Source organism: Acanthisitta chloris, unplaced genomic scaffold (genome assembly GCF_000695815.1).
Source record: "Acanthisitta chloris isolate BGI_N310 unplaced genomic scaffold, ASM69581v1 scaffold41377, whole genome shotgun sequence".
NCBI classification, from domain to species: domain Eukaryota; kingdom Metazoa; phylum Chordata; class Aves; order Passeriformes; family Acanthisittidae; genus Acanthisitta; species Acanthisitta chloris.
In genome coordinates, this window is record NW_008683956.1 from 8653 (window position 1) to 21791 (window position 13139).

Here is a 13139-nt window from a genome sequence, read left to right on the forward strand (position 1 = left end):
TGGCAACCTCCAGATGACTGAGGAGATCTTATTCAGTGCCAATCCATCACCATCTAGCCAACAAAAAAACCCCAACAAACCGTAGCAACTTTCATAAAGAACAAACTTTCATAAAGAAAATCTGTCGAGGTAAATGCAAGGTTTGCTGCAGAAACAAGCTAAAAGTTGCTAAGGAAGACTACTCTGACTGCTGCTTGTCCCATTGCTCCTTGCTTGACTGTGATGTGCCATCCAACCAACCTAAGGTGTTTCAGAAGTAGCTCTGGTTTCACTGATCAAATACACACAAAATCAGCCACCTGCCATGTGAGAAAATGACTAATGCTTGCATCTTTTAAGCTCTTTGCTTCACCACTGAAGAAGCTTTTGAACACAGTAGCATTAGTGTTTGCTGAAAGAAACTTGCCTTTCAAAACAAGATTTCAAAGGGCTTAAGGAAACATACAAGGAGACGAAAAAGATCAAAGGTAAAGCTGAGTAACTTACTGCTGCTGCTGCGGCCTCCTCTCCACCTACATAGATAGAAGCAGCAATCTCCATCATGGACAAGTTTGTGGGAGCATCTGTAGTAGATGACGACCTGGGCCGACCTGACTGAATATCCTGGGCAGACCTTCTGTTGATCTGTGGGCTTCCTTTCGGGGCATCTGCCTTGCCCCACCTGCTGTGCAGGCTCGTCCCTCTCTTCATTTTAGGTGGCACTCTGATCTGCTGAAGCACCCGGTTCAGAGCTGTGGGGTGGGTGGAGACACCATCAATTTCAGCACAGACGCTTTGGCTTTCCAAATCCAGGTCAGGCTCCAGCTCAGCCTGAGCTTGCTGCACATCGTGGGGAGAAACAGACGATCTCCTGCGCTGGTGCTGGAAAAGGTGCTTCAAGCCTTGCCCAATGACATTAATGTTCTCCAAAGCATTATGCGTTATTTTGGATAATTTTTGCTCTGAATCATGTTGTTTTTTGGTCTCTTGATCTTGGGATTTGCCTCCAGGATCAGGGTCATCGCACAACTGTTCAGTGCCAGAGGGCTCCATTGATGACACCCAACAGCTTTATTTGACTAGTCATACATAAATGAAGTCCCCTGTCTTTTAAAGGCTTGTGTTTATTTGGAAAATGCCAAGATTGTCAGCCAATTAGGTGTGCAATGGCTTCAAGAGTGACTACACATGCAGCTGTGCCACGGTGATCTCATGCTTATCTAATGTTAAACAAAAGAGTCGTTATTACACATCCATGCAGCAAGTAGTGGGTTAAAAAATCCAATGCGAAAAACATGCCATTAACAAAACAAAAGGTATCAGTTCTCGGAGCACCTCTCCAGGAGGCATTAGTCGCATCTAGGCTGAATGCAGAAGCCAAAGCTTGTGTGAGACAAGTCACTCCTCGCCTGAGGGGAGAAGCCCAGCACAGAGGGAACAGGAAAGCAGGAAAGGAAAAAAAAGCTGTTCAAAAGGGGGAGAAGCAAGGAGAAACCAGTGCGTTTTTGTTTATGAAGAACAAGCCCATAACATCATCTAACACAACATGAGATTAAACTTCTGAAGAGCACGTTAGCCTCTTTGGCAGAATTAGTTTTGCTCTTTGACAAAGATCTGCTACTTTGTGCTTCAAATTATTTGCTCTGCCTACCTGATTTTCCTGTAGGATGCCCAACTTACAGTATTTAACACATGCAAGAAAACAGAACATTTCCAAATCAGATATGCATTTCCAAATAGCAAGAAATGGCTTATTACTGCCAGCATCCTCTGATGGCACCGGGAACTAGATGTGAAAATCTGTCTTCAAGCAGAACAGGCAAGTGAAACTCTTGCAATTGGCATAGCCTTGTCCATAGCTCTCAGAGAAAACAAGAAAGCCTTTTTACAAGTAGATTAAGCAACCAGTCTGCAAGGGATCAGCACCAGGTGTGTGCAGGTGAGTCCCTGGCAGAGGAAACACACAGCTTTTCTCCAAGAGCTCAACCCCAGAGCCATTCCCTGGGCTCGGGCAGGGACTGTGCAGCTGAGCACTTGGACAGCAACAGCTACGGGAGAAGGTCAGCAAAGAAACAGGGAAGGAAAGGAGGAAGGAAGGAAGGACACAGGATCTGAAAGAGGTTCACATCAGCACCATGAGATCACATGCTCAGAAGCTGACCACTGTTTTCTGCAGGAGAAAACTTTGATTGGGCTGCTATAAATACAGAAACCAGCTCAGAGGTCTACCTCAATCTTGGCAGAAAGCAGTTTGTGCTTTAAAAAACATTATTTGAAATGCAGCATATGTTTGGGATTTGAGAGCATTCATTTCTAGCCTAAACCAGCTGCAGAAACATAATGCATTGAGGTTACAATTGGAGCACTCTCGGTTTTGTGCATCTGAAGCCTGACACGATGGGTTAAACAGATATTCCAAAATGCTTTCCAAACTGCCATCCAAAAATATCAGAAGAGCTGCCTCACTCTTTTTTTTTTTTTTTTTTTTTCAAGTGTCATTGCTATCAGCTGGAGGCAAGATGAAATTCAGTACTTACAGAAAGCAAAACACTGGAATGGTGCAGGATTTTATCTCAGTACTCTGGAGATGCTATAAGCATTGAGGCTAAATATTCTGGCCAGTTTAATCAGTAACACATTCAATGCAAAGTAATAGATTACACCCCAGAAAAACATATGTACCCACATTCATGCAGCGATTGTGTGGCAGAGGAAAAAAAGAATGTGCAAACAATACATTTACATACTTGGAGTGCCTTTGTGACTAACAGTATGCTGTGACTCCTGAGCTCACTCTGATGGTTCTTTTTTCCCTTGGGTAGAGGGTTTCCAGCAGGCTGAACTGCAGCTCTCCAGCCAGTTTATGTTTTGGGGAAAAACCCCACAAAATCAGGTTTTCATTTTTAACCAACAGACCTGATGGTTCAGTGCAGTGAACTAAACTCACAGTGTAAAAAAACAACAGTCCCCAAACTATTTGGCGTATGAAGTACAGACCTGACAGCTGACCCATAACTGCCTTTTGCATTTTAGCTAATTCACTCAGCATTCATTTCTCAGCCAGGACTCACTGAAGAGCTGCAGTTCTTATCAAAGATGACCAAGATACTCCCTAACCAGGATCTCTCCACCTCCTGCATGCTCCTGATCCAGATTATTGCTGGTAATGCTGTTGGTCTCATAGAACTGCACTTCAGTCTAACTAGAGTTCTGCTGGAAACAATTCACCTGCTGCAATTAACCCTATGGCAGTTTACAAACCAGGGTGAACTCATCAGCCCACAGTGAGCTCACAGACAAGGCACTGCCACCCTGTGTGTTCTGGGACTGACTTCTGAGTGACACTGCCCCTTTGAGAGGCTCCTAATGGGAGCTTTGCTGTCAGCTCCTACTCCTGTTTCCATAGGATGAGTCTGTTGTGTGCCTGAAAAGAGCTTTGCAAATTGTGTATCTGGTATAAAGATCCTTTAAACTACTTATTTGTTCTAGTATCTACTTTTGGGGAAAAAACAACTCATAAATGTGAAGAACTGTCAGTCTACAGAATGAACTAGCACTTACTGCATTATAATTCAACTTTGGTGCTTGGGGGTTTTTTCCCCTCTACTTACAACCACCTTTATATTCTGATTGAGGGAGGAAACAGAATATTTTATAGCATGAAGTTCAAAAACATCCATTTTTTATCTGCAGGAGAATACACCACATCAGGGCTAAAATTCACCACTCCATACACAGCCACACTGAGCAGATGTTGTGACATTATCACATCCCAGAAAGTGCTAATGTAGTCCACCATTTGTGCAATTATCTCACAGCAGCTCTGGGAAACAGAACAATTTGAAAGGAAAATCTGGCAAAGCCAAAATCAGATAACTGTGAAAGGATGAACTCGTACTTGCCTCCATCACTTGCCCTTTAGCATGGCTGGCACACAGCAGTCCCTCCACGGAGCAGAGCTGCAAAAGAAACTGGGGATGAGAAGCAGTTCTGGAAATGGGAGAAAAGATGTAAACAAACAGCAAAGCGAGTGTGGCTCCAACTTCTAAAATTATTATTATTTTTTCCATTTAAAGGCAAGTGCCTCTGGCAGCTGAGCTATTTTAAGTTCTTTCAAATAACTGGGGGGATACAAATATAACTGAGGTTAAAACTGGGTCTTACAGAGTTAGTCAAGAAGTTCTTATGAAGGAAAATTTTTCTCCTGGAATTTATGGGCACCACCACGTGCTGGGAGTGCAGGGACATGTCAGGGCTCCAGCCTGCAAGGTCAGCCTGCTCCACACAAGTTTTATTTCTGCTCCTGTTCAGTCATGCAAATGCTCTGGGCACAGGTCAGACAGTTGGCTCCTACCTAGCTGGAGCTCACCTTGCACGAGACACACCAGCACTTGTGTCAGCCCAGTTCCCAGGGCAGCCCCTGCCCTGAGCCACAGCCAGGGTCCCCACACAGAGCCCTGCAGGACACCCACACCCCCAGACACAGCCACAGGCTCCACACAGAGGGCTCAGGGGTGTGAGTCCCACCAGGCAAACCCCCAGCTGCCTTTAGGGGTGAGGGTGATACAAGGAAAAGGGGTGGGAGCACATCCCAAGGTTACTCAAAAGGCACTAAGAACTGTCCCTGTCCTCTTTGGAACAGTCACCTTCTCCCACACCTTCCCCACACACATTAACACATGGCCAAAGGGTTCATCAGCAGAGGATTTTATGCTTTGGCACACCAAAATGTGTTCACCATTTCCAGTGCTGTATCCATTAATGGTTCACATGCTCACACTGTGCAAGGGCAGCATGCTCAGACGTACCAGAAGGTGATCTTTCAACACCATCCTCTTCTCAGATCCACATCCTGTTGAAAGAGTTCCTTCCTATAATTTTATATTTAATACTGCTGACCAGCAGAACTCATGCACACAGTGTATGTTCCTGAAAGCCCAAGCAGTAATGCTGCAGATGAAAACTCTGCTCAAGTCACAGATGAGCAGATAAACATTCTCCCAGTGAGTAATAGATCTCTTTCTCCTTCCAATTTCTTTTTAAGAAACATCTTCCTGAGTACACCCACACCAAATCCAGCACCTTCAGTACCACCCAAGGGCAGCCTTGAAACGAGGGCTGTCCTGCAGGACACAGTGCTCACCAACTGCTGCCAAGGCAGAATAAAGGCCAATGGTTCTTCTGCGAAGTTCACATCTCAGGACCAGAGATAACATCACCCAAGGTTAGGCAATTTCCCTTGTTTATCTGAGTTACAGTAACTCAAAGTGGTTTAAAGCTGAGTGACAGGTTTTCAGAAATGGTTCAGACAGTACAACCCTACTGACACTTTTTCCACCCCTCTCTGAGCACTCTGCAGCTCAGTGCTTACAGTGCTGTCTCAATCAAAGCTATACAGTAGAGGTCAAGACTTCTCCAAAATGAAGAACCATGCAGAGGTACCAATCACTACATTTGGTATATGCTAGAAACATCACCTGACAACCAAAGCAAAACATTCCAGCTGTATTTCTACAGCTTGTGACTTGTTTTTTCCACCCCTCTCTGAGCACTCTGCAGCTCAGTGCTTACAGTGCTGTCTCAATCAAAGCTATACAGTAGAGGTCAAGACTTCTCCAAAATGAAGAACCATGCAGAGGTACCAATCACTACATTTGGTATATGCTAGAAACATCACCTGACAACCAAAGCAAAACATTCCAGCTGTATTTCTACAGCTTGTGACTTGTTTGTGTCACAAGTCACAACTGCACTGCTGTGTTTAGAGCTGCCATGCCACAGAGTCTGGCTGTGGGGCAAAGCTGCTGGTTCCACAGCTCAGCAGAGCTTTGCCCTTTATGAATTTCTTAGCTACATAAAGTACTTCTAGGTGTATATTACCACAAGAGGTGAGCAGTCTATTCACCCTTGGAATATTGGAAATACTATTAGTTCCCTAGTTTTCAGGTGAAAAAAAGCCAAACACAAACATCAAGCAGTAGCCTTAAGGTTACATGAGACTTTTAGAACAGAGAACCAAACTAAAAATTTCCCCTTAGAAGGTCAGTGTTATATCTCCACCATCCCTCACTGTTGCTACCTTTGGATCTGTTTATCAGCAGTGTACAGCACAGTAACTGAACCTACCAAAACCAACTTAAAAATACTCTTTCCTGGAAAAGGCTACATATAGGCTATTTTCTACCAATCCATAAAACCAGCACTTCAAGAAAGCTAAGTGCAAGTTAAGGAAGGATTTAACTAGAGCTTCTGATTTGTCAGTGTTTGCAGTGACATACATCACACACATTCTCTGGGAAGGTTTTTGTGAACATACCTATAAGTTCAGAGACAACACTAGACATGCAGCCTGCAGGGATTTTATGAAAAACCCAGATGGGATGGATCTGGGTGTACACAAAGGGTTCTTACCAGGATGATCTGCTTTCCTAGACTCAAGGAGAACCTTGCAGTCTGCAGCTGCACCGTGTGCCAAGGCAGGGCTGACCACTGGCACTTTCACTTGATTTACTGGCCTGTTTCAGGAAAGCCACATCCTCACCTACTCTTCTTCAAAACCAAATTGAAGCAAAGCCAAACAGCAGCATTTCCTCAAGAACATCTCTGCTTTCTGCTAAAGGGAGAAAAGCTGCACCTGTGTTTCTGTGTTCTACAAACCAGCCAAGTGCATGCTCTGAATTCAACCTTCACTGGGGGCACTGAAGGGACATCTCCAGCCACAGCATGAGCAGGGATCGGAGTCTGGCCTTTCACAAAACAAGAAGTAGGACAGAAATAGCAATTTAAGGAATTTCCAAGCTCTTTTGTCCCTTGGGGCTTGTTTTCAGAACCACAGCATGGCATCCCACTTTAGCTGTTGTAGGCACAGCTGTTCCCAGGGCTGTGACAAACCAACACAAAAAAATAACTCTTCCTTGAAGGAAAACAGGACTGAGGGAAGAATCTGATCCCAGACCCAGTTATAAGAACATTGGGATAAGGTTAAAGGGAGGAGGTACAGAGACAGGGCACAAATACTCCAAAATGGTGTTATCACAAACCTCTTATCTGCAGCTGTGGCCACACCAGCTGGAGAAGCAGGAAGTCATGAGACCTTCAGTAAGGACTCAGCAAAACCAAACACCCCATTTTGTAAACAAACCACCTGCCCTAAAGGAAAAGAGTGAAGTAATATCACGCCAATGTTCAAAACACTGAGTCTTCCACAAAGAAGAGAGCCCTGTGTGTACGGAAATCAAGAACAAATAAACCTGTATCTCTTGTAATCCTGATCAACATTAGCACCAGCAAGGAGACACTCTTCCCTAGACGTTTGCATGTACTCAGTGTGAAGGCCAAGCTCACGACTCAGCAGACAAACAACAAAGATCTGTGTGATAGTTTGGGGGATTTTAATAACATGACTTAACTCTCCACATTCCACATACAATGAAGTCAAAGTGCAGTGAGAGTATCAGGGACTGGAGCAGGGAAAACAATGACACAGCCCAGAGAGGCAGCAGTGGCTGGGCCTGTCCCAGAGCTGCAGGCAGACTCACTGTGGCTACCAGCAAAAGCATAAGGCAGCTCAGAGCCCCACAGCCCAGAGCATGGCCACAGGGTGGAGATGAGACAAGACAGGTCGTGTTTTGGAAACTGCATGGGGGGCAGAGAGACAAATGTGGTCACCAGCACAGCCTGCTCTGCTCTCAGCTCAGAAATGGGGAAAGCTCCAGGTTCATGAGGACCATGGCAAGGAGAAACTGCAACTGCAACATGCACTCCTGAGTGTGTGTCTCGTTTCAAATGCAGCTTGCAGACAGCTGTGGAGTACTCCCATCCCAGGCAGGAGCCTATGCAGAGCCTCTCCAGAGCAGTACAGCAACAATTAAAGCTTACCTTCAAACCCCAAACGGATTCTAAACATGCAAAGGTGAAAAGGAGCAATTCAGTTTCTTTTAGCTTCCCTCTCTTTAAATAAATCTTTCACTGGAACAGATTTAATTCCTTGAAGCATCTCAAGTGTTTCTGTGGTCAGCTGCACTCCTGCTATTGACTTCCCCTATTAACATTTGACTATCTGGACCTGATTCTCCAGTCTCTGGAAAAATGCAACATTACTAGGCCACGGAAAGCATTTTGGCAGGATCTTTTCAGGAGAGGAAGGGGCGGGGGGAGGAGATCAAAGCTGCTCTTATCCTCACTGCCTGTCTGCCAAGAGACACTGCCACTTTCAGTGTGTCAAAGCTGACTCAAATGTCAGGAACAAGTGAACCACAAAGTGGAAATACAGGTATTTTTCATTCCACTTCCAAACGAAGACAAAAGGTTACACTACAGCTATTTTTGGCATTAAAGAGACACTTCTAAGCATGCTAGTCATAAAAAAAAGAAGAGCTGGCCTCTCATTTTAACTCCTAGCAGATTCCTCTGTGACAATGCCAGCACAGAAGCTGGCAAGATTTAGCACCTCTCGTTCTAAAAGAAAGGTTTATTCCAGGCTTGGAGTTGTAAGCGGGTTAAAGCAAGTGAAATTAGCAGGCTTGTAAAGAAAGATATCATCTCCCACTGCCCACGCTACGTGCGATTTTAACATGTGCTTTTAGCCTTGCATTTTGGAAAGTATCATATTTACAATGACTCGTGAAAGAAGAAAGTAGAACTAACCTGGCACAGAGTGGTAAAATACTCCCCCTGATGACTCAAAACCAGCATTAATCCTCTGATCTTTCAGAAGTGTTGACTCAACTCACCGAGACTAAAAGACAGATCAAATGAAGTTTTCATTTGCTTCAGCAGAATCCCAACGCCCTTCCCCGACTCAGTGCTCTGAGCATGGGCACAGGACAGCCTTCCACTGACACCTGGCATCAGATGAGGCACCAAGTTTGACTTCAAGCACTCCTCAAAAACTAACTCAAACCATACTCAGTACCCAAATGGGGAAAAGCCTACTGAAATCCAAGACACTCAAACCATCCCCACCCTGAGCTCCGGTCTGTGTCTCTGTATGCCCCACACTGAGCACCCTAAGCAGTCCCTGCACACACAGCCCTGGGCTCAGAGCCTCCTGTGTGCTGGTTCCCTCTGTGCTGCTGGGCAGGGTACCTGAGAAGCTCCATGGCCTGAATACCACCACTGACTGCAAAAGGCTGTCTGCAGGCTGCAAAGCCTGACAGCCCCTGGCACTGCTTAAAACGTGACTGGAACCAGGCCAGGCAGAAATTCACACCAGAAGTCAACAGCCCTTGCTAACACACTCATGGCTTGTGCTGCTTCACCACTTCCAAACTGGATCTGTAGTCACCATCTCACAGCCTCATCCTACTCTCCCGAAGAAAATTCTCCTTCCTCATCCTTCAGTCTAGTGAGCTTTTAAGAAAGACAGGCAGTGTGTGTTTTTAACTCATTACAGCCACTACTCCAGGTCCCAGGCAGAGCTTGAGCTCCCTGCTCTGCTCACTGAACACCAACACCTGCATCCCCAGCATGCTGAGGTTGATTTTATTGCCTGTGCACTAAACATGGGACCATTTTAGTGCAAGATTTGATCTATCAGGAGCATGATCACTCTTTACTTTTAATCACCTTTCCTGGCAGAGACAGAAGGAATATTTCACTGCAAGGTGAGATACATTCAGCTTTAGCTGACCAGTCTTGACAAGGTTTATAAAGGAGCAAAGGCCTACACTCTTTGGACTTCTGCAATAAAAATACTGAAGCCCATCTATGGCCCTTTCCTTCTATTAGATCTAATCATGCATTTTGAGAGAGAACACACACAAATTGCACAAACACAGCACAGCTCAGCAGACACACTCACAAATATGCTGCTCTTCAATATCCACCTCCACATCCAGCTGCACAGAGACAGTCAACTCAGTGATTTTGGTATAAAGAAACTGGGCTTGACGACTTGCTTGCCAATGGGAATCAAGCAGTCATGCATTTAAAACCTCAGCCAAAATCAGAATGTTGCCTCCTACACTCATGGCAGAGTCCTCATGGAAAAAAAAAAGCACAAAATCTTTACCCAAAGCAGCATAAAAAGGGAGAAGATTTGTTTGAAGCAAGGCTGAAGTTCACCTAGCACTGAGAAGGTGCAGGCTGATAACCAGAGCCCAAACAAACACCACACTAACAGCTCCTTGCAGAACCACTGTCCAACCTGGATGTCCCCCAGAACTTCCAGTGACCTGCTGCAGACCAGCCTTGCAGTGGGCAGTGATTCAGGAGCTCAGAGTGCTGTGGGGGCAGCACCTCCAGCCATCCCAGAAAAGGCCACAGTCCTTTGGCTCCAAACTAGAGTAACTGGGGATCATGAAAAACACATTTACTTGCTAACGGGATAATCACCACGGCAACTGCCTCCCAGGAGAATAACAGCCAACAACCTCAGGACAAAGGCCACTACAGAACTTGCCCAGGAGAATGACCAGCTCACACTGATCCAAAAAGTACTGAAATTTGCCAGATTTATCCCTGAAGAAACTGTAAATAGACACCTGCAAACTTCTTCTCATAATCCGTCACACAGCTGGATCAGAGGCACTACCATCCATCTCCACACAGCAGTGTCCTCTAATGTGCTCTGAGATTTTCAGACACCTTCTAGGGCAGTTTTAGGGCAAGACTCTCTGATCCACACAATTTCACCTTTCAGACCATTTCTTTATAGTGAAATAAAACTTTATTTTACACTCAAAGTCCTTGTCACTCCACACATTAGCATTCACTTTTAGTTATATGAGTTTGAATAATTCAACTGTGACACTTAAGTGATGCTTTCCATGAAACTGAAGGTTTTACAAAGGTGGATCAACCTCATCCTACAGGTAAGGAAATAAAGATTCATACTCTGGTTAGGGATATACACTCAGGAAGACAGGGAATCTATATATTCTTACAGGTTTTCAGAGTGACTGCAGGAATTGTTCTGTTTTCACAGCACAGCAGCTTTTTTGGGGAAATGTGCACCCATTTTAATTGATGGAATTACAGAGATCATAACTTATTTATACACAGCTAAAAATGCACCTAGGTAGTTAAAGAATCCATGTCCCTGGTACACTGTCCAAAGCACCACCAAATTGGCAACAGGCAGTTCAGCAAATCACTTCACTGCTGGTGTGTTCCTGCAGCTTTCACGAGAGCAGCTCAGGAAACAAAACCATTTGTGCCCAATGCTATTTTAGCACAACCAAGCAATCCTGCCCAGGTAGGCTGAGGAACACAGTTAAATTGGCTGCACTCATCACAGAGAATCTCACCAAGCTGCCAGCTCTGCTTGCAGGGAGGGATGGAGGAATTCCCTGAGCACAGGTGGGGATCCCTTCCAACCACAGCCCACACAGCACTGCCCACATGGCCCACTCTGCTCCTGTCACAGAACAACACCAGCAGGCTGTCTCTGGCCAGGCAGGGAGGGAGATCAGATCTCTGTCCCTCCAGTATCATCTCAGCCTGAATCACTGGAGCTTGTCAATAAATCCCTTAAGAAAAACATGGTCTGCCAAATACATCCTGTACAGCAATGTGGCATGCTGAATGATTCAGTCAAGTAGCTACTTTCAGCACATTAGCTTTCCTTTTTAAACAAACCACTAATGAATAATGTCTCTTCTGGAAGCCAGAGCTGTGTGTGCTTGGCTGCTTTCCACTGCAACCCACCACTAACTGACATGATCCCCACTGCCCTGGCATGTTGGCACCTACACCGCAGGGGGATAACCATGCCCGAGCAGTCTGCAGGGGGAACAGATGCTATCAGAGCACACTGGCCCCTCCCAAACCCACACAGAGGAAGTTAGATGACTTCCTCATTCACAATTTAATACATAAGCACAGCCAAAAGCCTCCAGGTAAAACACAGCTGTGCAAGCTGGTGACTTTCTGTGCTGCTTACACAGCCAAAGTTGTCCATCTCCTGTTACCTGGGTGGGACAAACCTGCAGTGAGCCCACCAGCTCTGCTGCTTTCTGTGAGCAGAGAACACTGTGCTAGCACCTGTGCACAGGAAAGCATGCAAAGCCTCCTTCTTTCCAAACCTTCCCTCCAGATGCTTCCCAGCTCGAGGCAGGTACGTTGTAACTCCATGTGAGCACTTCACCTAACCAAACAGAGCAACCACTGTGGCCTCCCAGGTGCATTTCAATCACTACTGAACCTCTGCAGACCTTGGTGGCTTTCAGGAACATGGTGGGTGAGCAGTGAAGGCTCTCAAGAGAATCTTTTGAGTACTCCCAGAGCAGGTTCAAACAAAGTCACCTTCCATCCCTACCAGCTGGGTGTCCTGGTGCTCCTACACCTCACTGTGCACATGGATATTCTATTGTTAAAACCATGAAAGATGGTGCAGATCAACCTGAACCTAGAAAATGTCTCCCCAGAGCTCTCTTTGCCCTCCCCACTTTCCTTCCCATGTGTTCTAGGTCATAGCAGGCATACATACCTCAAAAATTGCTCAAGGTAGCTTGTCTCTTTGCATAGATATGCTCACAGTTGTAATCCAAATGTCTTCAACAGAGGTCTAACTTTAAAAAAATTTAGAAATAGGAAGTCCACAGGAAAGTCAGGGGAGGGAAGGAGATACAATTTATCAGCTTCTACATTTGCAGACATCTGCAGTCAGTACTGTAGGCCATTTTCAGAGTAAATCTTGGCAACAAAGCTTCTTTGTAGAGGAGAAAGACCTGCCAAAATCAAGAAGCACAGTAAGAACACCATTAATACCTGATAAGCGATAAAACAGCCCACAGATTCAGAGTCCCCTTCGGAGAAGAGAATGAACTTGCTAGAAATACTAGTTTTGTTCTAGCTTTGATGCATTTAAACCCAGAAGCAGCCTCTGAAATTACCTCGTATATTTCCAGTACTTTAACCTCTAGGAAGAAAACTCTCTAAGCATTCAAATAAGGTTTGATCCTATACCACACCACAGTGCCTGGTTTCAGGCCAGCCTTCCAAGCTCACCAAATGCCTTGCTGTTCACAGGAGAACTTGTGTGACCAGTGCCAGACCAAAGAATTGTGCTGCTGTCCCAAACAAGGACCAACACGGAGCCTGATGGAGGCTCCAACACAGCATTTACACAAGGTACTTACTCAGAGTTCCTGCACAGCATAAACGTTCAGGAGGGTTGGCAAACCTCTGAAATTCTCTGATTTGGGTTTAGGTGAATA

General features: G+C 45.3%; 1 long non-coding RNA gene across 1 annotated transcript; it reads right to left on the reverse strand.

The window, feature by feature from the left end:
• Window positions 1-492: 492 nt before the first annotated feature.
• On the reverse strand, window positions 493-12651 carry LOC103806419. The gene is made up of 3 exons (XR_624775.1): window positions 12410-12651; window positions 3882-3938; window positions 493-1199 (listed from the first exon to the last, which is right to left on the reverse strand). It is a non-coding gene; the product is annotated as an uncharacterized LOC103806419 (long non-coding RNA).
• Window positions 12652-13139: the final 488 nt, after the last annotated feature.